The sequence below is a fragment of the Rhinoderma darwinii genome, chromosome 1 (assembly GCF_050947455.1).
Source record: "Rhinoderma darwinii isolate aRhiDar2 chromosome 1, aRhiDar2.hap1, whole genome shotgun sequence".
NCBI classification, from domain to species: Eukaryota; Metazoa; Chordata; class Amphibia; order Anura; family Rhinodermatidae; genus Rhinoderma; species Rhinoderma darwinii.
In genome coordinates, this window is record NC_134687.1 from 263,684,782 (window position 1) to 263,709,895 (window position 25,114).

At 44.1% G+C, this 25,114-nt stretch overlaps 6 pseudogenes; all 6 read right to left on the minus strand.

Moving 5' to 3' along the window:
• Positions 1–20,202: 20,202 nt before the first annotated feature.
• LOC142690809 (5S ribosomal RNA) lies at positions 20,203–20,321 on the minus strand (annotated as a pseudogene).
• An 813-nt stretch (positions 20,322–21,134) lies between these two features.
• Positions 21,135–21,253, minus strand: LOC142704366 (5S ribosomal RNA; annotated as a pseudogene).
• Positions 21,254–21,319: 66 nt separating this feature from the next.
• Positions 21,320–21,438, minus strand: LOC142699193 (5S ribosomal RNA; annotated as a pseudogene).
• Positions 21,439–22,800: 1,362 nt separating this feature from the next.
• On the minus strand, positions 22,801–22,919 carry LOC142677698 (5S ribosomal RNA; annotated as a pseudogene).
• Positions 22,920–23,170: 251 nt separating this feature from the next.
• Positions 23,171–23,289, minus strand: LOC142694717 (5S ribosomal RNA; annotated as a pseudogene).
• A 67-nt stretch (positions 23,290–23,356) lies between these two features.
• On the minus strand, positions 23,357–23,475 carry LOC142738252 (5S ribosomal RNA; annotated as a pseudogene).
• Positions 23,476–25,114: the final 1,639 nt, after the last annotated feature.

The window sequence follows — 25,114 nt, forward strand, 5'->3', positions numbered from 1 at the left end:
GGCGGCAGCAGGCTGGTAGCATTAGACTGGTGAAGGCCAAAAACAGTGGCACCTACCCCCCTGGTAATGCTGCCTGCTGCTGCTGTGTTGTATCTGGCCGGTTATGAAAATTAGGGCGGGGGGGACCCCACATCGTTCTTTCCAATAATTTTTTCTTTTATTTTTTTTAAATGACGTGGGGTCCCCCCCATTTTTCATAACCAGCAAGATACAATAAAGCAGCAGCAGCCTAGCATCACCAGGGTGGGAAAGGCCACTGTTCTTGGCCTTTCCCCTCCTGATAATACCAGCCTGCGGCCGCCCCAGTGGCCGACCATCACTACAGATGGTCAAGTACTGGATGGTACCCGGCTCTTCCCAGCACCCCTGGTGGCGGTGGGTACCAGGGTAATAAAGGGAGTAAGTGTTAGCCTCTGCACCGGCTAACACTAAGCCCCGCCTTAGCAATGGATGCTGTCAATCAGCCAGTGGCCATTACTAAGGCGGTAGTAATATAGTTAAAAAAAACCACAAAGACATAGAAAAAATATTTTATTGAAATAAAAAAAACACACAACCCTCATTAACCATTTTATTGATAAGAAAAAAAGCCGTCATCGAAGTAGTCCTGGAATCCGACGTAATCCGACGACCGAACCTGTAAGAAAACACACAAAAAAAAAAACGATTAGTAACACATGTGTTAGGCTTAGATACAGGGCCCATGTGTGATATGGTCTGTGGGATCCTGTATCTAAGCCTACCACAAGGTAGGCTTAGATACAGAGTCCAGCAGACAGTAATCTTATACAGTATAAGATTACTGTGTGCTGGGGCCCTGTATCTAAACCTACAGTGTGGTAGGCTTATATACAGGGCCCATCAGACAGGATCACACATGGGCCATGTATCTAAGCCTACCATGTGATTGGGTTAGATACAGCAAGAAAGAAACAAAGGGAGACCCAGCAGGCTGGCAGGCATTAAACTATCACAGAAGAATGCTAATTTGCGGTTAAGCAAAAGAGGAAAGTGCCTTTATTCCCAGCCGGCTATAGGAGTATGTGTATGTTAAAATATAACTTTTATTAGTTAGGATTAAATACAAGGGTAACTAGACAAAACGAACAATATTTAAAAATTAGCCAAAGCTCACTGACAGGGATATGTTTTGCATCAAACAGATGCAATCGATGCACAGTGGAGTCTGTCTAAGTTTGCGTCTCCCACTGCGTCTGCAGAGCGCCGCGACACACGGATCAGTGGTGTCAGTAACTAACAGTCAGTGAGACAATGATGTTAAAAGATGAAGAGAAGCCCCCCGACAAGTTTCGCTGCGCCCGCAGCGTCCTCAGGGGTTCAAATGGGACAACTAACGACGCGTGATAGGTCCGTCCCTCTTAAGTCCTCGCACCACCATGACAGTGGACGTGGAACCACTAGGAACCAATTGAAAAAGGTCACACAGTCTGGCCGTCATGCAATTGCAAGCTCTGTTGGCCAATCGTAGCTCTCAAGAGACTGTACCAATCCAGCATGAGCGGCGCGCGCCTGCGTGCTCGGTATTAAAGTGCAGCAGAGAGAAGAAACTAAGTGTGGAAGGGTATGGACTGCGCATGTCACCATACGGAGGCAAGGAACGGAAGGGTAAGTGAGGATTATCGGCAAGAAGCCTGAGGGAAAGTACATATCAACATACAACTGATGCCTCTGAACAATATAGAAAGGAAATGCAATTGTGCATTAACATTAAATAATGCTGGGTCCCTGCTGAAACTAAAATACAAAGATAGGGCAAATTGGCAAAGTAAATAAATGATAAATGAAAAATAGTAAAAAATATTAATATTAAAAATAATAATAAAAAATGTAAGAACGCTCAATAAGTGAAAAATAAATGTGTTGTAAATGACATCCTGTCAATATAAATGTGTGAAAGGGAATGATGAATTAGTAGTGTGAGGGAAGTAGGGCTTATAGTAAGACACAATCGCTGTGAGACTAAAGTGTAAGTGTAAGTGCTATCTATTAAAAACAATATAATTGTGAAAAATAGGAAAGGGGTATGGCTTAGATACAGGGCCCAGCAGACAGCATCACACAATCTGTGATCCTGTCTCATGGGCCCTCTAAGCCTGCTACATCGTAGGCTTAAAGGGGTTGTCCAGTCCCTAAACATTGATGGCCTATCCTCAGGATAGGCCATCAATAGCGCATGTGTTGGGGTCCGTCTCCCGGGACCCGCCAATCAGCTGTTTTGAAGGGGCCGTACATTTCCCTTACTCGCTCACACTGTGAATCGCCGACACCGATTCACAGTGTGACCTGAATGAAGCGACCGGAAAGAAGGGGAAGCAGCTCTCTTAGGAGTGCTGCGGCCCCTTCAAAACAGCTGATTGGCGGTTCCCGGGAGTCGGACCCCGCCAGTCAGCTTTAGCAGTCAGGGCTACTAATCTTACCTTCCTCTTCAGCCGCGGCGGAGGTCCTGTCCTCTCGATGTTGTGCGCGGCGCATAGCGCTGTGACGTCATGCGCTGCGCACAGCGCTTGACGTCAGGACCTCCGCTGCGACCCGGAACCAGGAAGGTAAGTACAGTCTGTTACTATAGTAACAGGGGCCCGCTGCGACCCCTATAGCTATGCCACTGCCTTAAGGGGTGTAGTTTTTAAAACGGGTAACTTCTTGGGGGTTTCAACTATACTGGTACCTCAGGGGCTTCTGCATACATGACTTAGCACCAGAAAATCCCCAGGAGGCCAAATGGTGGTCCTTTCCTTCTGAGCCCTCCCATGGGCCCAAACGTCCGTTTATCACAACAAATAGGGCAACAAAATTGAGTATTTTATTTCTTGTCAAAATAAGAAATTTCCAGCCAAAACTACATATTATTGGAAAAAATTAATTTGGTTTGAATTCCCAGCCCAATTCAAATAAGTTATGTGAAAAAACTATGGGGTCAAAATGGTCACAACACCAATAAATGAATTCCTTGAGGAGTGTAGTTTCCAAAATGGGGTCACTTCTGGTGGGTTTCCATTGCTTTGATTACTCTGGGGCTCTGCAAATGCAACATGGCACCAGAAAACCAATCCAGCAAAATCTGGACTCCAAAGTACAAATAGCGCTCTTTTCCTTCTAAGCCCTCCCATGGGCCCAAACGGCAGTTTATCACACAAATGGGGTATTGCTGCACTCAGGACAAATTGGGCAATAAAATGGAGTATTTTATTTCTTGTAAAAATAAGAAATTTTGAGCTAAAACTACATATTATTGGAAACAATTATATTTTTTCAAATTCCCAGCCCAATCCAAATAAGTCCTGTGGAGAAACCATGGGGTCTGGATGGTCACGTTACCTATCAATTAATTCCTTGAGGGGTGTAGTTTCCAAAATGGGGTCACTTCTGGTGGGTTTCCATTGCTTTGATACCTCTGGGGCTCTGCAAATGCGACATGGCACCCGAAAACCAATCCAGCAAAATCTGCACTCCAAATAACACACAGCGCTCCTTCCGTTCTGAGGCCACCCATGGGCCCAAACGGCAGTTTATCGCCACAAATGGGGTATTGCTGCACTCAGGACAAATTGAAAATAAGAAATTGTTATCAAAAATGACATCTTATTGGAAAAAATGACATTTTTTTTATTTCACAGCTCAATTCAAATACAGCACGAGGTCAAAATGGTAACAACAACCATAAATTAATTCCTTGAGGAGTGTAGTTTACAAAATGGGGTCACTTTTGTGGGATTTTTACTGCTTTGGCACCTCAACACCTCTTCAAACCTGTCATGCTGCCTAAAATATATTCTTATAAAAAAGAGGCCTCAAAATGTACTAGGTGCTTCTTTGATTCTGGGGCTTGTGTTTTAGTCCACGAGCGAACTAGAGACACATGTCGGACATTTCTAAAAACTGCAGAATCTGGACAATACATATTTAGTAGTGTTTCTTTGGTAAAACCTTCTGGGTTACAGAAAAAAATTGAATACAAATGAAATTCAGCAAGAAAAATTTAATTTGCAAATTTCACCTCTACATTGCTTTAATTCCTGTGAAATGCCTGAATGGTTAAATAAACTTTCTAAATGCTGTTTTGAATACTTTGAGGGGTCTCGTTTTCAAAATGGGGTCTTTTATGGGGGTTTCTAATACATAGGCCCCTCAAAGCCACTTCGGAACTGAACAGGTACCTTAAAAAAAGGCTTTTGAAATTTTCTTAAAAATATGAGAAATTGCTGTTTATGTTCTAAGCCTTGTAACGTCCAAGAAAAATAAAAGAATGTTCAAAAAACTACGCCAATCTAAAGTAGACATATGGGAAATGTGAACTAGTAACTATTTTTTATAAATTTTCTCTAAATTTTGCATTTTTTCACCAATAAACTGTGAATATGTCGTCCAAATTTTACTACTAACATAAAGCCCAATGTGACATAGATGTCTTTGAACTACGCTCTAAATTATCCATATCGCTGTCCGGCATATTTGGCACTTGCATTACGCCATTTTAATACACCTATGCGTTTGCATTTCTGGTATTTCCGAGTTTAGACTCTTATATTGAATGTAGTGTCTACTATGACTCTGCCTATTATTCTGATCTACCCTAGCTTACTAGCGCATCGATCCATAAGCCTGTTGATAGCTTTTTCAGATCATAGTAACATCCTTGTGCTGCTCACAGCAACTATATTCTCACCTCTAATCACTGCACTGCGCTAGCAGGTAAATTTATACTATTACTGATCACATTTGCAATTACTCCATCACCCTGTTCACTTTGTGCGTCTGTGCATTGACTAACAAACACATTGTTAACTTTTTCTTGCATCACAGTAATGTCATTATGCTATGTACAGTGACTATTTTCATTACCCCCAAACACCACTCCATATATCATTTATATCGCTGTCCGGCATATATGACAATCCTGTTACGCCATCTTAGTACATCTGTGCGTTTGTATCTCTGCATGTACACTCGTATACTTACCTGTAATGTCTACTATGACTCTACTCATTACCATGACTGATGGCTTTTTTGGATTGCAGTGACATCCCTGTGCTGCTCACAACGACTATAGTATTGCCCTTGGTTGTTGCACTGTGCCTGAGTGTAAGGTTGTGTCATTATAGATTGCATTCGTTATTATTTATCTTTTTGTTCACTTTGTGCATTTGAGCAATGATCTACAATCTCGCTGGTAACCTTGTGTTTGCACTATAGCATTGTCATAATAATGTGCACAGCAATGGTTTCTGTTATCTCCAGGCTCCCTATTGTGCCTGTGCACCAGAGTGTAGCTCATTGGTTGCACTTGCCTAGCAAGTGATTGGTGGCAGCGTCTGTCAATCAACAGAGGAGGAGGCTCGGTCCTCTATTCCTCTAGAGATAGGCTATCGACTGATTGTGGACACTTGTGAGCTAGGTGCAGTGAATATTTAATGAGGCTGATTCTGCCGCTCGCTGTCATTGGCCCCGATACCCCTGAAGACGCTACATCGTAGCGAAACATGTCGTGGGGGCTTCTACCTTTATTTTAATAATTGTCCTATTGACATCTTTGAATCTAACTAATAACCAACTGTATGTAGCGCTCTGTAGCTGTGGTACTTAACCCTTTCTAGACAGAGCTCTCACGTCTGGCACTGTGCTAATTGCTGTCAGAAATGGACATTAACTTTTAAATTTCATGTAGTCTGTCCTTGTTGCAAATCGAATAAAGACTTTTTTATTTTTACTCTTTAAATAATAGTTGGAAAACAGGGCTCATTTCTGCCGGCAGGCAGCCTTTTTTTGAATTTAACTGTTTCACGCCCACCAACTATTTAGGTCCGCTCCATTGTATTTATTGCGAAATTGCAGGGTTAATCACCCAGATTCTAGGACCCGTTCCATATACTGGAATTACATATATTTATACTATATTCTGATTATGGCAGGTTTTTTGAATAAGAGAATCAATTCAGAAACACTCTCCGCAGAAGCAGCATACGTGTTTTCCAGAGATAACGTACCACTGCATCAATTTGACATACACACTGCTTTTAGGGATTTGCAGAGAACCTACCAGAAGTATATTAGATCCTGCTGGGAGATTGTTAGTTTAGAGACTTATATACAACAAAAAATCGTATACAGGGGTCTCCGCATAAACATTACTCCAAATTCCTATTGTGGCGATCCAGAATTTATTAAGGGGTGGGAGGAACTCTTAACTGAGAGTTCATTGAAATTACTACAATATATATTGGACTTTGAGAAGCGTGATTATAATATAACCGCTCTGCAACTTGAGAAAGAAATTGGTGATATTCAGGGATTCAATACCCTGATTGAATTTAATAACTGTGAAATCCAATTACAAAAAAATATTGAGAAATTGCGGACCGAGATAAAAGAGAGGAAGCATTGCAAATACGTCAGAGACCGCAGAGATTTTGACACTGGTCAGGCGTATACATATAGGACACATTCACAATTCAACCCCAGACGTGTACAAGTCTTTACTGACTACTCTGATTCAGAGGCATCTGGGATTGACGAGACTGTACAATCTCCCAATTCCAAACCGGGGACTAAACGCAAGAATACTAACAATAGATTTAACTCCTCTAAACGAAGTACGGTGCAAACCAGATCCAACACAAAATGCCATTCTCATCAGAATGCCACTACTTCCTCAAACTCTGCCTCATTATCAGCTTTCTCGGTACCTGTCGTATCAGCTACCTCAAATGTACCCTTAACCCCTCGTGCAACTGGTACAGGTTCAAGCCAAACCTCTCTAGCAAGCAAATGCCCTATGGGCACTACGACCCACACAAGTGGTCCACTCAACACCTTTCCTTTTTTAGGATTTACGAATCCACGATGGAATCTGACCTAATAGCAGTACCATCTATGTCTCAAATTCCCACTGAGAGTGACCAAATGCAGGTGTTTAATATTTCCTCTGTTCAGCTAAATAATTCCCAACTGACACTTCTACGTAGGGGCTTATCCTTCACCCCTACTCCATTATATGATGAGTTCACCTGGACCAAGGATGTGAACCTATTCGCCAGAAAGGTGGCCATATACAAATATTTTAAAAATAATACTCTAACCATGGGAGGAATTGATAGTACAGAACAGAATACACTTAGAGATCTTGAAATCCTCCTATATGAAAATGAATTTGGACCCATCACAGCAGTAGGTCCCTTCTCTTCATTACGTCCTAAGTCCAAGCTTACCCCACCATTTTCACAATATGCCCATATAGACGTCTTTGTCAAGCTAGTATGTGCTGATTTGAAGAAAATCAGACCAGATAAAAAAAGAGCACTAGCTAATCTTAGTGAAATGGAGAGAATAGCATTGGACGAATGATGTCATAATGATAGTATAACCATAAAACCCTCCGATAAAGGGGGTAACATTGTGGTCATGAACCAGGATGACTATGTTGCCATGGTCCATAGACTGCTGGACGATACCACTACGTACATGATCCTTGAGACAAACCCTACCGATCGGTTTCTCAAGGAACTATATACGTTACTTGAGGCAGCCAAGACACAGAATATGATCAGCAATGAGGAATTCAAACGTATCTTTAACTCTACTCCCACACTAGCTACATTCTATGCATTGCCGAAAATCCATAAGATGTCCCGTCCAATACCGGGTCGACCAATCGTGTCTGGCAATGACAGTCTTACCCAGGGCATTAGTATGTACTTGGATGAAATTTTGTCGCCATTTGTCACCTCCCTGCCCTCATTTTTAAGGGACACGAAAGATACCATTAACAGGATCCAGGAGATTCATGTGACTTCTTCTACATTTATTGCCAGTATTGATGTAGAATCACTTTATACTAATATTCAACACCAATTTGGCCTCACAGCAGTCGCACATTTTTTGGGCACTAAGGGTGTTCAATTGCATGCACATAACAAATTCCTATTATCACTACTTCGGTTTCTTCTCACTCATAACTATTTTTTATTTGATCACAAATTCTATTTGCAGACTAAAGGAACAGCTATGGGCACAGTTTGTGCACCTACCTATGCAAATTTATTTTTGGGGTGGTGGGAGGATACCTTGGTTTTTACTGACACTTTAGCTTCATATACTTGTCACATCCTGTTTTGGGGGAGATATATTGATGATATTCTCCTCCTATGGGATGGGGACCTAAAGACATTTCACGACTTTATGCACACACTTAACTCTAACCATATTGGCATGAAATTCACCCACGTGATTCATAAAAAGGAGATTATCTTCTTGGACCTTAAAATCTCTCTGGATCCTGCTGGTGGTATCCCTACGGACATCTCACGGAAACCAACGTCCACTAATAGCCTGCTACACTGGGACAGTTATCACCCCCCTGCCTTAAAGAAGGGAATCCCAATTGGGCAATATCTCCGTGCCAAACGCAACTGCTCGGATGTGCAGTCTTTTGAATTGGAGTGTAGCGGTCTTTTCACTAAGTTCTTGGCACGAGGATACCCCAAAAAATGGCTACACAAAGCGTATGCCAGAGCGAGAGCCACCGATAGAAGGGATCTATTATGTGAACGAAAATCCGTTGCTGATCAACAAGTAACGGTCACTAGCAAATCTGCTGGAATTAGCAGTGTGAGATGTATTGGGACCTTCGATACTGGTTCCCAACAGGTACGTGATATTCTTGGACGTCATTGGCCTGTTCTTTTGGCAGACCCTGATTTACAAGGTGTCGTTCCCTTTACACCAAATATCACTTACCGTAGAGGTAGAAATCTACGTGACTATTTGGTGCATAGTCATCATTCTGGAGTGACCTCCGTGTCAAAAAATTGGCTGAAGACATCGGTCACTGGTTCACACCCATGTGGCCGATGTTCTTTTTGCCACTTAATGGCTACCACGAAAGAATTTATTAACCCACTTGACAACAGATCGTATCGGATCAAACAATTTATTAATTGTCGTAGCAAGGGAGTTATTTATATAGCCAGTTGTTCTTGTCCGAAGCTATATGTAGGGAAAACAATACAAGAATTACGGAGGAGAATTTCTAAACATCTAAGCGCCATAAACCTAAAAGAGGATACACCACTGTCCAGGCACATCCGTCTCACACATGATGGGGACGTCCGCTCTTTGAAATTTTGGGGCATTACGCAGGTCAAACTTGGCCCAAGAGCAGGTAACCTGGATCGCAAGCTGCTACAGGAGGAGGCACGTTGGATCCATCGCCTGGGATCTCTCAGCCCAGGAGGCCTCAATGAGGGATTCACGTTTGCGGCTTTTCTTTGAACCTCATATGGAACCTATATATTGGAGTTATACTCCAGTGTATGTGATTACTTTAGTACTGTACTGTTAATATAGTAATTGAACTCTTTATAATCTGCCCCACTATCTATATTTCTTATATTAATATACTATTACTAATCATACTTGGTATTTGCTTCAGGTACCCCCCAGGCTACAGCTTGGTAAACGATACAGTGGCGGTGTAATGGTGGGGGGGGGGTAGGGAAACGGACAAGTGAGCCCTAATCTACCCGCCACTCTGTCCCTGCCTACTTGCAACGACCCGCCCTAGACGACGGGGTACAACTGGGCGGCGGTCCCTGCGCTCAGTAAGTGCATGACAAACACGACAAACAAACAAGGGAACACAAGCAAGGGAAATGGGCAGTTGCTCGCGGAAACACCGTGAGCAACAGAGTAGTGAACGAGCCGAGTCAAGCCAGGAGAGTGCGAGGTACAAAGCGAAAAGCAGAAGAGTAGTCGGTAAGCCAGGGTCTGTATGGAGCAGGATCAAAAAGTAGCAGGAGCTGTAGCTGGGCCAGGAAACCTCAAGGAAAGAATTCACAAGCACAGATGGACAGGAAGAGCAGGCTTAAATAGACCGAGGGCGGGAGCTAGCTGAGTCTGGCCAGGTTGCGATAGGCTCTCCCACTCCTAAGCCTGCCAGCCTGAGTGGAGGAAGCTGGTGTCTGTCTCAGGGATGTACACTCAGGTGTTGACTGATTAATTCTGGGAGTTAACCCTGAAGCAGTGCCTGGCAGATCCTTTACAGTACCCCCCCTTTTATGAGGGGCCACCGGACCCTTTCTAAGTGGACCTGGCTTACTGGGGAAACGCAGGTGGAACCTCCTGACCAATACCCCAGCGTGAACATCCCGGGCGGGTACCCAAGTCCTCTCCTCGGGCCCGTATCCTCTCCAATGGACCAGGTACTGGAGGGAGCCTTGGACCATCTTGCTGTCCACGATCCTGGCCACCTCAAATTCCACCCCCTCAGGGGTGAGGACGGGAACAGGAGGTTTCCTCGAGGGGGCCAAGGACGGGGAGCAGCGTTTCAGGAGGGAGGCATGAAACACGTTGTGTATACGAAAAGACGGGGGTAACTCCAGCCGGAAAGAGACAGGACTGAGGACCTCAATGACCTTATACGGCCCAATAAACCGGGGAGCAAACTTTTTGGACGGAACCTTGAGACGCAAGTTCCTGGATGACAACCACACCAGATCCCCGACCACAAACAGGGGGTTAGCAGAACGTCTTCTATCGGCCTGAGCCTTCTGTATGCTCTGGGACGCCTCTAGGTTCTTCTGAACCTGGGCCCAGACCCCGATGAACGACCTCCACCTCGGGATTGTTGGAACAACCAGGTGAAACGGAGGAGAACCGTGGATTAAACCCAAAATTACAGAAAAAGGGAGAGACCCCTGACGAGTTACTGACCCGGTTATTAAGGGAAAATTCGGCGAGGGGAATGAAAGAAACCCAATCAAATTGACAGTCAGAGACAAAACATCTTAAGTATTGTTCTAGAGACTGATTAGTCCTCTCCGTTTGGCCATTGGTTTCAGGATGGAAGGCAGAGGAGAAGGACAGATCAATCCCCAACTTATTACAGAAGGCTCTCCAAAACAATGAAACAAATTGTACCCCTCTGTCAGAAACAATATTGACGGGGACCCCATGGAGACGCAGGATGTGTTTGATAAACAAGGTAGCCAACGTCTTGGCGTTGGGTAGTTTCTTGAGGGGCACAAAGTGGCACATTTTACTGAAGCGGTCTACCACCACCCACACCACCGACTTGCCTTGGGATGGAGGCAAATCGGTGATAAAATCCATGGAGATATGTGTCCAAGGTCTCTGGGGAATGGGCAACGAACGCAGTAAGCCCGCTGGTCGGGACCTGGGAGTCTTGGACCTGGCACAAACCTCACAGGCGGCGACGTAGGCCTTAACGTCTTTAGGCAAACCAGGCCACCAATAATTTCTGGTAATGAGGTGTTTGGTACCCAGGATGCCTGGATGGCCAGATAGTGCGGAGTCGTGATTTTCCCTAAGTACCCTTAGCCGGAATTGCAGGGGAACAAACAGCTTGTTCTCAGGAAGGTTCCCAGGAGCTGAACCTTGATCAGCAGCAATTTCAGAGACTAAATCGGACTCGATAGAGGAAATGACTATACCTGGAGGCAAAATACAAACAGGATCTTCCTCCGAAGGAGGGCTGGCCATGAAGCTACGCGACAGTGCATCCGCCTTAATATTTTTAGACCCGGCCCTATAGGTAACCAAAAAATTGAATCTGGTAAAAAACAACGCCCATCGAGCTTGTCTCGGGTTTAGCCTCCGGGCAGATTCTAGGAAAACCAGATTCTTGTGGTCGGTAAGGACCGTTACCTGGTGCCTAGCCCCCTCCAGGAAGTGGCGCCACTCTTCAAATGCCCATTTAATGGCTAAAAGTTCGCGGTTGCCAATATCATAGTTACACTCCGTGGGCGAAAACTTCCTAGAAAAGTAAGCACAGGGGCGGAGATGGGTGAGGGAGCTGGTACCCTGGGACAAGACGGCCCCCACTCCCACCTCGGACGCGTCAACCTCCACAATAAATGGCTCCCTTTGGTTGGGCTGAACCAGCACGGGGGCCGAGATAAAGCACTTCTTGAGGGTCTCAAAAGCCTGGACGGCCTCAGGGGGCCAATGGAGGACATCAGCACCCTTGCGAGTGAGGTCCGTAAGAGGCTTAGCGACGACCGAGAAGTTAGCAATAAATCTCCTGTAATAGTTAGCGAACCCCAAAAAACACTGTAGCGCTTTCAGGGAGGCAGGTTGGACCCATTCAGCCACAGCCTGAACCTTGGCAGGGTCCATGCGGAATTCATGAGGAGTGAGGATTTGACCTAAAAATGGTATCTCCTGTACCCCAAATACACATTTTTCGATTTTGGCAAACAGCTTGTTTTCTCGAAGGACCTGGAGCACTTTCCTGACATGCTCTATGTGGGAGGACCAGTCCCTGGAAAACACCAATATGTCATCAAGGTACACTACAAGAAATATCCCCAGGTAATTTCTCAAAATCTCATTTATGAAGTTCTGGAAGACCGCAGGGGCATTGCACAACCCAAAGGGCATGACGAGGTATTCGAAATGGCCTTCGGGCGTGTTAAACGCAGTCTTCCACTCATCCCCCTCTTTGATGCGAATAAGGTTATACGCCCCCCGTAGATCCAATTTAGAGAACCATTGGGCCCCCTGAACCTGATTAAAGAGATCAGGAATCAAAGGAAGGGGATACTGGTTCCTTACCGTGACCTTATTCAGGCCACGGTAGTCAATGCATGGCCTAAGACCCCCATCCTTCTTCCCTACGAAGAAGAAGCCAGCACCTACCGGAGAAGAAGAGGGACGAATGTAACCCTTGGCCAGGGATTCCTGGATATACTCCCTCATGGCTTCACGTTCGGGACAGGAAAGGTTAAATATTCTACCCTTAGGAAGCTTAGCTCCTGGTACCAATTCGATAGCGCAATCGTATTCTCTATGAGGCGGTAATACTTCGGAGGCCTCTTTAGAGAAAACATCAGCGAAGTCCTGAACAAACTCGGGTAGCGTATTCACCTCCTTAGGGGGAGAAATAGAATTAACAGAAAAACATGACGTACAACATTCATTACCCCATTTGGTTAGCTCCCCAGTATTCCAGTCAAACGTGGGATTATGCAACTGCAACCAGGGAAGACCTAGAACCAAATCGTACGATAATCCCTGCATCAATAGTACAGAGCACTGCTCCAAATGCATGGAGCCAACAAGGAGTTCAAAAACAGGGGTATGCTGTGTAAAATAACCATTAGCAAGAGGAGTGGAGTCGATACCCACTACCGGAACAGGTTTAGGCAAATCAATCAGAGGCATAGCAAGAGACATAGCAAATTCCACAGACATGATATTAGTAGAGGACCCTGAATCCACGAAGGCACTGCCGGTAGCAGACCTACCACCAAACGAGACCTGAAAGGGAAGCAATATCTTAGTACGTTTCATATTTACGGGAAATACCTGTGCGCCCAAGTGACCTCCCCGATGATCACTTAGACGCGGGAGCTCTCTGGCAGCATTCTTACGCTTGGGACAGTTGTTTACTTGATGCTTGACATCCCCACAGTAGAAGCAGAGACCATTCTTCCTGCGGAATTCTCTACGTTGTTGAGGGGACACGGAGGCCCCGAGTTGCATAGGTATTTCTGAGTCTTTAGGGGACAAACGAAGCAACGGGACTTCGGGAGGCATCATGGGGGAGTCGGAGGAAAAAACACATAAACGTTCACGTTGTCGTTCCCTGAGACGTCGGTCAAGTCGTACCACTAAAGCCATAACCTGGTCTAGGGAGTCAGAAGAGGGATAGCTAACTAGCAGGTCTTTCAGGGCGTTCGACAGACCCAACCTAAACTGGCACCTTAAGGCAGGGTCATTCCACCGAGAAGCTACGCACCACTTCCGAAAGTCAGAGCAATACTCCTCAACAGGTCTCTTACCCTGACGTAAGGTCACCAGCTGACTCTCGGCAAAGGCAGTTCTGTCAGTCTCGTCATAAATAAGTCCGAGGGCAGAAAAGAAACAATCAACGGAGGAAAGTTCAGGGGCGCCAGGAGCCAAGGAGAAGGCCCACTCTTGGGGCCCTTCCTGGAGCCGGGACATAATTATACCCACCCGCTGGCTCTCAGAACCTGAGGAGTGAGGCTTTAAGCGAAAGTAAAGCTTACAACTCTCCCGAAAGGAGAGAAAAGCCCTCCGGTCACCTGAGAACCGGTCGGGCAACTTGAGGTGGGGTTCAAGGGGTGCGGTGAGGGGAACTACCAAGGTAGCATCAGGCTGGTTGACCCTCTGAGCCAGGGCCTGGACCTGTAGGGAGAGACCCTGCATTTGCTGAGCCAGGGTTTCACGGGGTTCCATAATGGTGTCAGGGACCAGGGTAGACTAGGTATAGGGCTTGTGAATTTGTAATGGTGGGGGGGGGTAGGGAAACGGACAAGTGAGCCCTAATCTACCCGCCACTCTGTCCCTGCCTACTTGCAACGACCCGCCCTAGACGACGGGGTACAACTGGGCGGCGGTCCCTGCGCTCAGTAAGTGCATGACAAACACGACAAACAAACAAGGGAACACAAGCAAGGGAAATGGGCAGTTGCTCGCGGAAACACCGTGAGCAACAGAGTAGTGAACGAGCCGAGTCAAGCCAGGAGAGTGCGAGGTACAAAGCGAAAAGCAGAAGAGTAGTCGGTAAGCCAGGGTCTGTATGGAGCAGGATCAAAAAGTAGCAGGAGCTGTAGCTGGGCCAGGAAACCTCAAGGAAAGAATTCACAAGCACAGATGGACAGGAAGAGCAGGCTTAAATAGACCGAGGGCGGGAGCTAGCTGAGTCTGGCCAGGTTGCGATAGGCTCTCCCACTCCTAAGCCTGCCAGCCTGAGTGGAGGAAGCTGGTGTCTGTCTCAGGGATGTACACTCAGGTGTTGACTGATTAATTCTGGGAGTTAACCCTGAAGCAGTGCCTGGCAGATCCTTTACAGGCGGCTGTAATATTTTGACCAATTGCAATTCACTGCATCACTTTAGTCTCATTCTGATAGCAATCGATTTGAACGCTTGGTTTTACCGAACCCGATAATATTTTATACTTTTTCATCTATCCATAGATGTCTTTGAACTACGCTCTAAATTATCCATATCGCTGTCCGGCATATTTGGCACTTGCATTACGCCATTTTAATACACCTATGCGTTTGCATTTCTGGTATTTCCGAGTTTAGACTCTTATATTGAATGTAGTGTCTACTATGACTCTGCCTATTATTCTGATCTACCCTAGCTTACTAGCGCATCGATCCATAAGCCTGTTGATAGCTTTTTCAGATCATAGTAACATCCTTGTGCTGCTCACAGCAACTATATTCTCACCTCTAATCACTGCACTGCGCTAGCAGGTAAATTTATACTATTACTGATCACATTTGCAATTACTCCATCACCCTGTTCACTTTGTGCGTCTGTGCATTGACTAACAAACACATTGTTAACTTTTTCTTGCATCACAGTAATGTCATTATGCTATGTACAGTGACTATTTTCATTACCCCCAAACACCACTCCATATATCATTTATATCGCTGTCCGGCATATATGACAATCCTGTTACGCCATCTTAGTACATCTGTGCGTTTGTATCTCTGCATGTACACTCGTATACTTACCTGTAATGTCTACTATGACTCTACTCATTACCATGATTGATCTGAGCATAGTAGAGCATTGATCCAAAAGCCCACTGATGGCTTTTTTGGATTGCAGTGACATCCCTGTGCTGCTCACAACGACTATAGTATTGCCCTTGGTTGTTGCACTGTGCCTGAGTGTAAGGTTGTGTCATTATAGATTGCATTCGTTATTATTTATCTTTTTGTTCACTTTGTGCATTTGAGCAATGATCTACAATCTCGCTGGTAACCTTGTGTTTGCACTATAGCATTGTCATAATAATGTGCACAGCAATGGTTTCTGTTATCTCCAGGCTCCCTATTGTGCCTGTGCACCAGAGTGTAGCTCATTGGTTGCACTTGCCTAGCAAGTGATTGGTGGCAGCGTCTGTCAATCAACAGAGGAGGAGGCTCGGTCCTCTATTCCTCTAGAGATAGGCTATCGACTGATTGTGGACACTTGTGAGCTAGGTGCAGTGAATATTTAATGAGGCTGATTCTGCCGCTCGCTGTCATTGGCCCCGATACCCCTGAAGACGCTACATCGTAGCGAAACATGTCGTGGGGGCTTCTACCTTTATTTTAATAATTGTCCTATTGACATCTTTGAATCTAACTAATAACCAACTGTATGTAGCGCTCTGTAGCTGTGGTACTTAACCCTTTCTAGACAGAGCTCTCACGTCTGGCACTGTGCTAATTGCTGTCAGAAATGGACATTAACTTTTAAATTTCATGTAGTCTGTCCTTGTTGCAAATCGAATAAAGACTTTTTTATTTTTACTCTTTAAATAATAGTTGGAAAACAGGGCTCATTTCTGCCGGCAGGCAGCCTTTTTTTGAATTAGATTTGAATAATGGCCTCTGAGCCTTAAGGCCAAAACAAGGCTGCGTTCTTAAGGGGGTTAAGGGGTGTAGTGAGCATTTTCACCCCACAGGTCTTTTCCATAAATGAATGCGCTGCGGATGGTGCAAATTAAAAATGTATATTTTTCCCTAGATATGCCATTTCAGTGGCAAATATGTCATGCCCAGCTTATGCCACTGGATACACACACCCCAAAAATTGTTAAAAGTGTTCTCCCGTGTATAACAATGCCATATATGTGGAAGGAAACTGCTGTTTGGGCACACTGTAGGGCTCAGATGGGAGAGAGCGCCATTTGGCTTTTGGAGAGCGGATTTTGCTTGGTAGTAGATTTGTTTCAGTATTGCTGGTGTTTCCATTTATAATGTGGGGGTACTTGTAAGCTGGGCAGAGTACATCAGGGGCAGTCAGGTGGTATAATAATGGGGTAAAAAAAACAATAAAATAATCCATAGATGTGTGTTACGCTGTTAAGCAATCCTTTCTGAACAGGCCGGTGTCGCACTGATATATGGCGACTTTTCTTATGCCCCTTTTGGTCCACACTCCGCACCTTTGCAGTTTGGGGAATTTTGCTGGGAAAGTGTTGTCCTGGTATAATACGGGCACCCTCGCTTCCAGCAGATATGTTTGGGCCCTCCCCTTCCTGGTTCCCTAATTTTAGGTCCTTGATAAATCACCTCTTGCAACAGAAGAAATGTTCCCCTCGGGCACAACTGCATATTTTTTTATTTCCTGACTTATTGGAGCCATAACTCATTTTATTTTTTCATAGACGTAGTGGTATGAGGGCTGTTTTTTTACGGGATGAGCTGTAGCGACTATTGGTACCATTTTCGGGTACATGCGACTTTTTGATCACCTTTTATCCTATTTTTTGGGAGGCCAGGTAAACAAAAAACCGCAATTCTGGCACAGCTTTTTTAGTTTTTTTTATACAGCGTTCACCCTGCGTTATAAATTACATGTTAAAGAGGCTCTGTCACCAGATTATCAAATCCCTATCTCCTATTGCATGTGATCGGCGCTGCAATGTAGATAACAGTAACGTTTTTGTTTTTTTAAAAACGATCATTTTTGGCCAAGTTATGAGCAATTTTATATTTATGCAAATGAGCTTTGAAATGGACAACTGAGCGTATTTTTTTTCGTATTTCCAACTGGGCGTGTATTGTGTTTTTAACAACTGGGCGTGTTTACTTGTTTTACTAACTGGGCGTTGTGAATAGAAGTGTATGATGCTGACAAATCAGCATCATTCACTTCTCATCGTTCCCACCCAGCTTCTTTCACTAAAGACACATAGCGTGACGTCACCCACAGGTCCTTCAACCTTGACGTCGGACAAAGAAGATACATTGGCTGAAAGGCGTCCAAAAGGTTAATAAGCTCGTCTCTAGGGAGTTTGCTATGCTTACCTGCACATGGTGATGCTGCTGCAAATTCAACTGTACGCCTGGAGCTGATCTGTCTTCTCTCTTCCGACGCCAAGGTTGAAGGACCTGTTGGTATAATTTGGAATGCGGTGTAGACTTCTATTGCCCATGGGTACCTTCCCATTTGCGTACGGGAAGGTGCCCGGGCCGTTGAAAAATATAGAACGTGTTCTATTTCAGGCCGTAATTACGGCACGGGCAGGCCCATAGAAGTCTATGGGGCTCCCGTAATTAAAGGTGGCTACGTGTGTGCACCCGTAATTGCGGGAGAGTTGCTAGGCAACAGGGATTTAAATTTTTGAATAAAGAGAAGTAGAGAAAATGGCGTCTAAGCGATCATGTGACCCTTTTAAGGGGTTTGGATATGATTGTGACATCATTTCCAGACCCCCTTTTTTGACTATTTTTAGTCAACCGCACCACGGATTCCCAGACAGTCTCCCACACTGGCACTAGCGAGGCCTTAAGCTGTGTAACTTCTGCGATCTGACGAGAAAAGCCACATTTCAGCTTAGAATGGCCATTAACTTGGGAAGCTTTAATCCATAGTCCTTTTTAATCGATTGTGAAATAAAATCGAAACGACATAATAAAATGTCAACCACACCACGGACTCCCAGACAGTCTCCCACACTGGTACTAGCGAGGCCTTAAGCTGTGAAACTTCTGTGATCTGATGAGCGCAGGTACATTCAGCTTAGAATGGCCTTTGACATTAAATGCTTTAATCCATAGTCCTTTTTAATCGATTGTGAAACAAAATCTAAACGACATAATAAAAAGTCAACCGCACCACGGATTCCCAGACAGTCTCCCACACCGGTACTAGCGAGGCCTTAAGCTTAGCAACTTCTGCGATCTGACGAGGGAAGGCAAATTCAGCTTAGAATGGCCATTGACATTAAATGCTTTAATCCATAGTCCTTTTTAATCGATTGTGAAACAAAATCTAAACGACATAATAAAAAGTCAACCGCACCACGGATTCCCAGGCAGTCTCCCACACTGGTACTATCGAGGTCTTAAAGTGTTATTCATCTGCGATTTGACGAGAAAAGGCACATTTCAGCTTAGAATGGACATTAACTTTTAAAGCTTTAGTCTGTTTTTATTTTTAATCGATTGTTAAACAAATTCTAAACAGCATAACTATAGGTCTACAGCACCATGGATTCCCAGACAGTCTCGCACACTGGTTCTAGCGAGGTCTTAAAGGCATGGCGTTGCCCGAAAAACATGTTTTTTTTTTTTTAATTAAACATTTAGTGTGTGGGTGATTAAACATTGTTCAAATTTTTTTTATTTTTTTCACGAGTCAGGAAATATTGTAAATTATTTCTAATTTATAATACTACCCATTTTTGGTCACTAGATGGAGCTATTTCCCAAAATTGCAGCATTGCAACATTGGGTTAAAAGCTCTCGCTCTAGTGAGCTCTCAGCATCCCCCCCTCCTTTATCCTGGCTAGTGCCGGGATAAACGAGGGGTTTGAACGGTGTAACCTCCTACACTGTGTGTCGCCAATTTTTGAGCTAACACACAGCGTAGTAGGTTTACATACAGTAGTAAACACACACAAACACGAACATACATTGAAATCTCTTACCTGCTCCTGCCGCCGCGGCTCCCTCCGGCCCGTCCGCTCCGTTTGCTGCCGCTGGTCCAAGTGCACAAATCCGGAAGCCGCGACCGGAAGTAGTAATATTACTGTCCGGCCGCGACTTCCGGTCCACAGGAAAATGGCGCCGGAGAGCGCCAATTTCGAATTGGACTGTGTGGGAGCGGCGCATGCGCAGTTCCCACACAGACGCCGTACACGGAAGTCAATGGGACGGGAGCCGTTCGCAGTCCCTATGGGACTGTGGCTGCCGTATTCCATGTCTGTATGTGTCGTTAATCGACACAGACAGAAATGGAACAAAAAATGGCAGCCCCCATAGGGAAGAAAAAGTGTAAAAATAAGAAAAAGTAAAACACAAACACACAAATGAATATAAACGTTTTTAATAAAGCACTAACATCTTTAACATATAAAAAAATAATTTGTGATGACACTGTTCCTTTAAGCTGTGCTTCTCCTGAGATCTGACAAGAGCAGGCACATTCAGCTTATACTGGCCATTGACTTTAAATGCTTTAATCCATAGTCCTTTTTAATCGATTGTGAAACAAAATCTAAATGACATAATAAAAAGTCAACCGCACCACCGATTCCCTGCCAGTCTCCCACACTGGTAATAGCGAGGCCTTAAGCTGTGTAACTTCTGCGATTTGACGAGAATAGGCACATTAAGCTTAGAATGGCAATTGCCATTGTCCTTTTTAATCGATTATGAAACAAAATCTAAACGACATAATAAAAGGTCAACCGCACCATGGTTTCCCAGACAGTCTCCCACACTGGTACTAGCAAAGTCCTAAACTGCGTAACTTCAGCGATCTGATGAGAGCAGGCACATTCAGATTAGAATGGCCATTGACATTAAATGCTATAATCCATAGTCCTTTTTAATCGATTGTGAAACAAATTCTAAACGACATAATAAAATGTCAACCGCACCACGAATTCCCAGACAGCCTCCCACACTGGTACTAGCGAGGCCTTAAGCTGTGTAACTTCTGCGATCTGACGAGAAAAGGCACATTTCAGCTTAGAATGGCCATTAACTTTGGAAGCTTTAATCCATAGTCCTTTTTAATCGATTGTGAAACAAAATCGAAACGACATAATAAAATGTCAACCACACCACGGACTCCTAGACAGTCTCCCACACTGGTACTAGCGAGGCCTTAAGCTGTGAAACTTCTGTGATCTGACGAGCGCAGGTACATGCAGCTTAGAATGGCCTTTGACATTAAATGCTTTAATCCATAGTCCTTTTTAATCGATTGTGAAACAAAATCTACACAACATAATATAAAGTCAACCGCACCACGGATCCCCGGACAGTATCCCACAGTGCTACTAGCGAGGCCTTAAGATGTATAAGTTCTAGCGAACTGACGAGAGCAGCTACATTCAGCTTAGAATGGCCATTGACATCAAGTGCTGTAATCCATAGTTCTTTTTAATCGATTGTGAAACAAAATCTAAACGACATAATAAAAAGTCAACCGCACCACGGATTCCAAGACAATCTCCCACACTGGTACTAGCGATGCCTTAAGCTGTGTAACTTCTGCGAACTGACGAGAGCAGGAACATTCAGCTTCGAATCCCAATTGACATTAGATGCTTTAATCCACAGTCCTTTTTAATCGATTGTGAAACAAAATCGAAACGACATAATAAAAAGCCAACAGCACCACGGATTCCTAGACATTCTCACACACTGGTACTTGTAAAGCCTTAAGCTGTTTAACTTCTGCAATCTGACGAGAGCAGGCACATTCAGCTTAGAAGGGCCATTGACATTAAATGCTTTAATCCATAGTCCTTTTTAATCGATTGTGAAACCAAATCTAACAACATAATAAAAAGGCAGCCGCACCACGGATTCCCAGACAGTCTCCCACTCTGGTACTAGCGAAGCCTTAAGCTGTGTTACTTCTGCGATCTGACGAGAGCAGGCCCAATCAGCTTAGAATGGCCACTGACAAATGCTTTAATCCATAGTCCTTTTTAATCGATTGTGAAACAAAATCTAAACGACATAATGAAAAGTCAACCGATCCACGGATTCCCAAACAGTCTCCCACACTGGTACTAGCGAGGCCTTAAGCTGTATAAGTTCTAGCGAACTGATGAGAGCAGGTACATTCAGCTTAGAATGGCCATCAACATCAAGTGCTTTAATCCATAGTCCTTTTTAATCGATTGTGATACAAAATCTAAACGACATAATAAGATGTCAACCGCACCACGGATTCGTAACAGTCTCCCACACCGATACTAGCGAGGCCTTAAGCTGTGTAACTTCTGCGATCTGTCGAGAGCAGGCACATTCAGGCTAGAATGGCCATTGACATTAAATTCTTTAATCCATAGTCCTTTTTAATTGATTGTGAAACAAAATCTAAACGACGTAATAAAAAGGCGACCGCACCACGAATTCCCACACAGTCGCCCACACTGGTACTAGCGAGGCTTTAAGCTGTGTAACTTCTGCGATCAGACGAGAGCAGGCACTTTCAGCTTGGAATGGCCATTGACATTAAATTATATAATCCATTGTCCTTTTTAATCGATTGTGAAACAAAATCCAAACGACATAATAAGAAGTCAAGCGCACCACGGATTCCCATACAGTCTCCCACACTGGTACTATCGATGCCTTAAGCTGTGTAACTTCTGCGATTTGACGAGAGCAGGCACATTCAGCTTAGAATGGCCATTGGCATTAAATGTTTTAATCCATAGTCCTTTTTAATCGATTGTGAAACAAAATCTAAACGACATAATAAAACGTCAACCGCACCACGGATTCCCAGACAGTCTCCCACAATGGTAATAGCGAGGATTTAAGCTGTGTAACTTCTGCGATCTGACGAGAGCCGGCACATTCAGCTTAGAATGGCCATTGCCATTAAATGCTTTAATCCATAGTCCTTTTTAATCGATTGTGAAACAAAATCAAAACGACATAATCAAAAGTCTACCGCACCACGGAATTCCTGACAGTCTCCCACACTGGTACTAGCGAGGCCTTAAGCTGTGTTACTTCTGCGATCTGACGAGAGCAGGCCCAATCAGCTTAGAATGGCCACTGACAAATGCTTTAATCCATAGTCCTTTTTAATCGATTGTGAAACAAAATCTAAACGACATAATAAAATGTCAACCGCTCCACAGATTCCCAGACAGTCTCACACATGGGTACTAGCGATGCCTTAAGCTGTGTAACTTCTGCGAACTGACGAGAGCAGGAACATTCAGCTTAGAATGGCAATTGACATTAGATGCTTTAATCCACAGTCCTTTTTAATCGATTGTGAAACCAAATCTAACAACATAATAAAAAGGCAGCCGCACCACGGATTCCCAGACAGTCTCCCACACTGGTACTAGCGAGGCCTTAAGCTGTGTTACTTCTGCGATCTGATGAGAGCAGGCCCAATCAGCTTAGAATGGCCACTGACAAATGCTTTAATCCATAGTCCTTTTTAATCGATTGTGAAACAAAATCTAAACGACATAATAAAAAGTCAACCGCTCCACGGATTCCCAAACAGTCTCCCACACTGGTACTAGCGAGGCCTTAAGCTGTATAAGTTCTAGCGAACTGATGAGAGCAGGTACATTCAGCTTAGAATGGCCATCAACATCAAACGCTTTATTCCATAGTCCTTTTTAATCGATTGTGAAACAAAACATAAACGACATAGAAAAAAGACAACCGCACCACGGATTCCCAAACAGTCTCCCACACTGGTACTAGCGAGGCCTTAAACTGTGTAACTTCTGCGATCTGACAAGAGCAGGAACATTCAGCTTAGAATGGCCATTGACATTAAATGCTTTAATCTATAGTCCTTTTTAATCGATTGTGAAACAAAATCTAAACGACATAATAAAAAGGCAACCGCACCACGGATTCCCAGATAGTCTCCCACAATGGTACTAACGAGGCCTTAAGCTGTGTAACTTCTGCGATCTGACGAGAGCAGGCACATTCAGGTTAGAATGGCAATTGACATTAAATGCTTTAATACATAGTCCTTTTTAATCGATTGTGAAACAAAATCTAAACGAAATAATAAAAAGGCAACCGCACCACGGATTCCAAGCCAGTCTCCCACACTAGTACTAGCGTGGCCTTAAGCTGTATAAGTTCTAGCGTACTGACGAGAGCAGGTACATTCAGCTTAGAATGGCCATTGACATCAAACGTTTTAATCCATAGTCCTTTTTAATCGATTGTGAAAGAAAATCTAAACGACATAATAAAAAGGCAACCGCACCACGGACTCCCAGACTGGTACTAGCGTAGGTGAGCTTTGTAACTTCTGCGATCAGACTAGAGCATGCACATTCAGTTTAGAATGACCATTTACACTAAATTTGTTAATCCATAGTCCTTTTTAATCGATTTTGAAACAAAATCTAAACAACATAATAAAAAGTAAACCGTACCACGGACAGTCTCACACAGTGGTACTAGCATGGCCTTAAGCTGTATAAGTTCTAGCAACCTGACTAGAGCAGGTACACTCAGCTTAGAATGGCCATTGACATCAAACGCTTTAATCCATAGTCCTTTTTAATCGATTGTGAAACAAAATCTAAACGACATAATAAAATGTCAACCGCACCACGGATTCCAAAACAGTCTCCCACACTCCTACTAGCGATGGATTAAGCTGTGTACTTTCTGCGATCTGACGAGAGCAGGGACGTTCAGCTTAGAATGGCCATTGACATTTAATGCTTTAATCCATAGCCCTTTTTAATCGATTGTGAAACAAAATCTAAACAACATAAGAAGTCATCCGCGCCACGGATTCCCAGACAGTCTCCCACACTGGTACTAGTGAGGTCTTAAGCTGTATAAATTCTAGCGAACTGACGAGAGCAGGCACATTCAGCTTAGAATGGTCATTGACATCAAAATACTTTAATCCATAGTCCTTTTTAATCGATTGTGAAACAAAATCTAAACGACATAATATAAAGTTAACCGCACATCGGATTCCCAGACAGTCTCCCACACTGGTACTAGCGAGGCCTTAAGCTGTGTACCTTCAGCGATTTGACGAGAGCAGGGAAATTCAACTTAGAATGGCCATTGACATTAAGTGCTTTAATCCATGGTCCTTTTTAATCGATTGTGAAACAAAATCGAAACGACGTAATAAAAAGTTAACTGCACCTCAAATTCCCAGACAGTCTACCACACCGGTACTAGTGAGGGCTTAAGCTGTGTAACTACTGCGATCTGACAAGGGCACGCACATTCAGCTTAGAATAGCCTTTGACATTAAATGACTTAATCCATAGTCCTTTTTAATCGATTGTGAAACAAAATCTAAACGTCATAATAAAAAGGCAACCACACCACGGATTCCCAGACAGTCTCCCACACTGGTACTAGCGAGGCCTTAAGCTGTGTAACTTCTGCGATCTGACGCGAGCAGGCACATTCAGGCTAGAATGGCCATTGACATTAAATTCTTAAATCCATAGTCCTTTTTAATCGATTGTGAAACAAAATCGAAACGACGTAATAAAAAGTCAACCGCACCACGGAAACCCAGACAGTCTCCAACACTGGTACTAACAAGGGCTTAAGCTGTATAATTTCTGTGATCTGACGAGAGCAGGCACATTCAGCTTA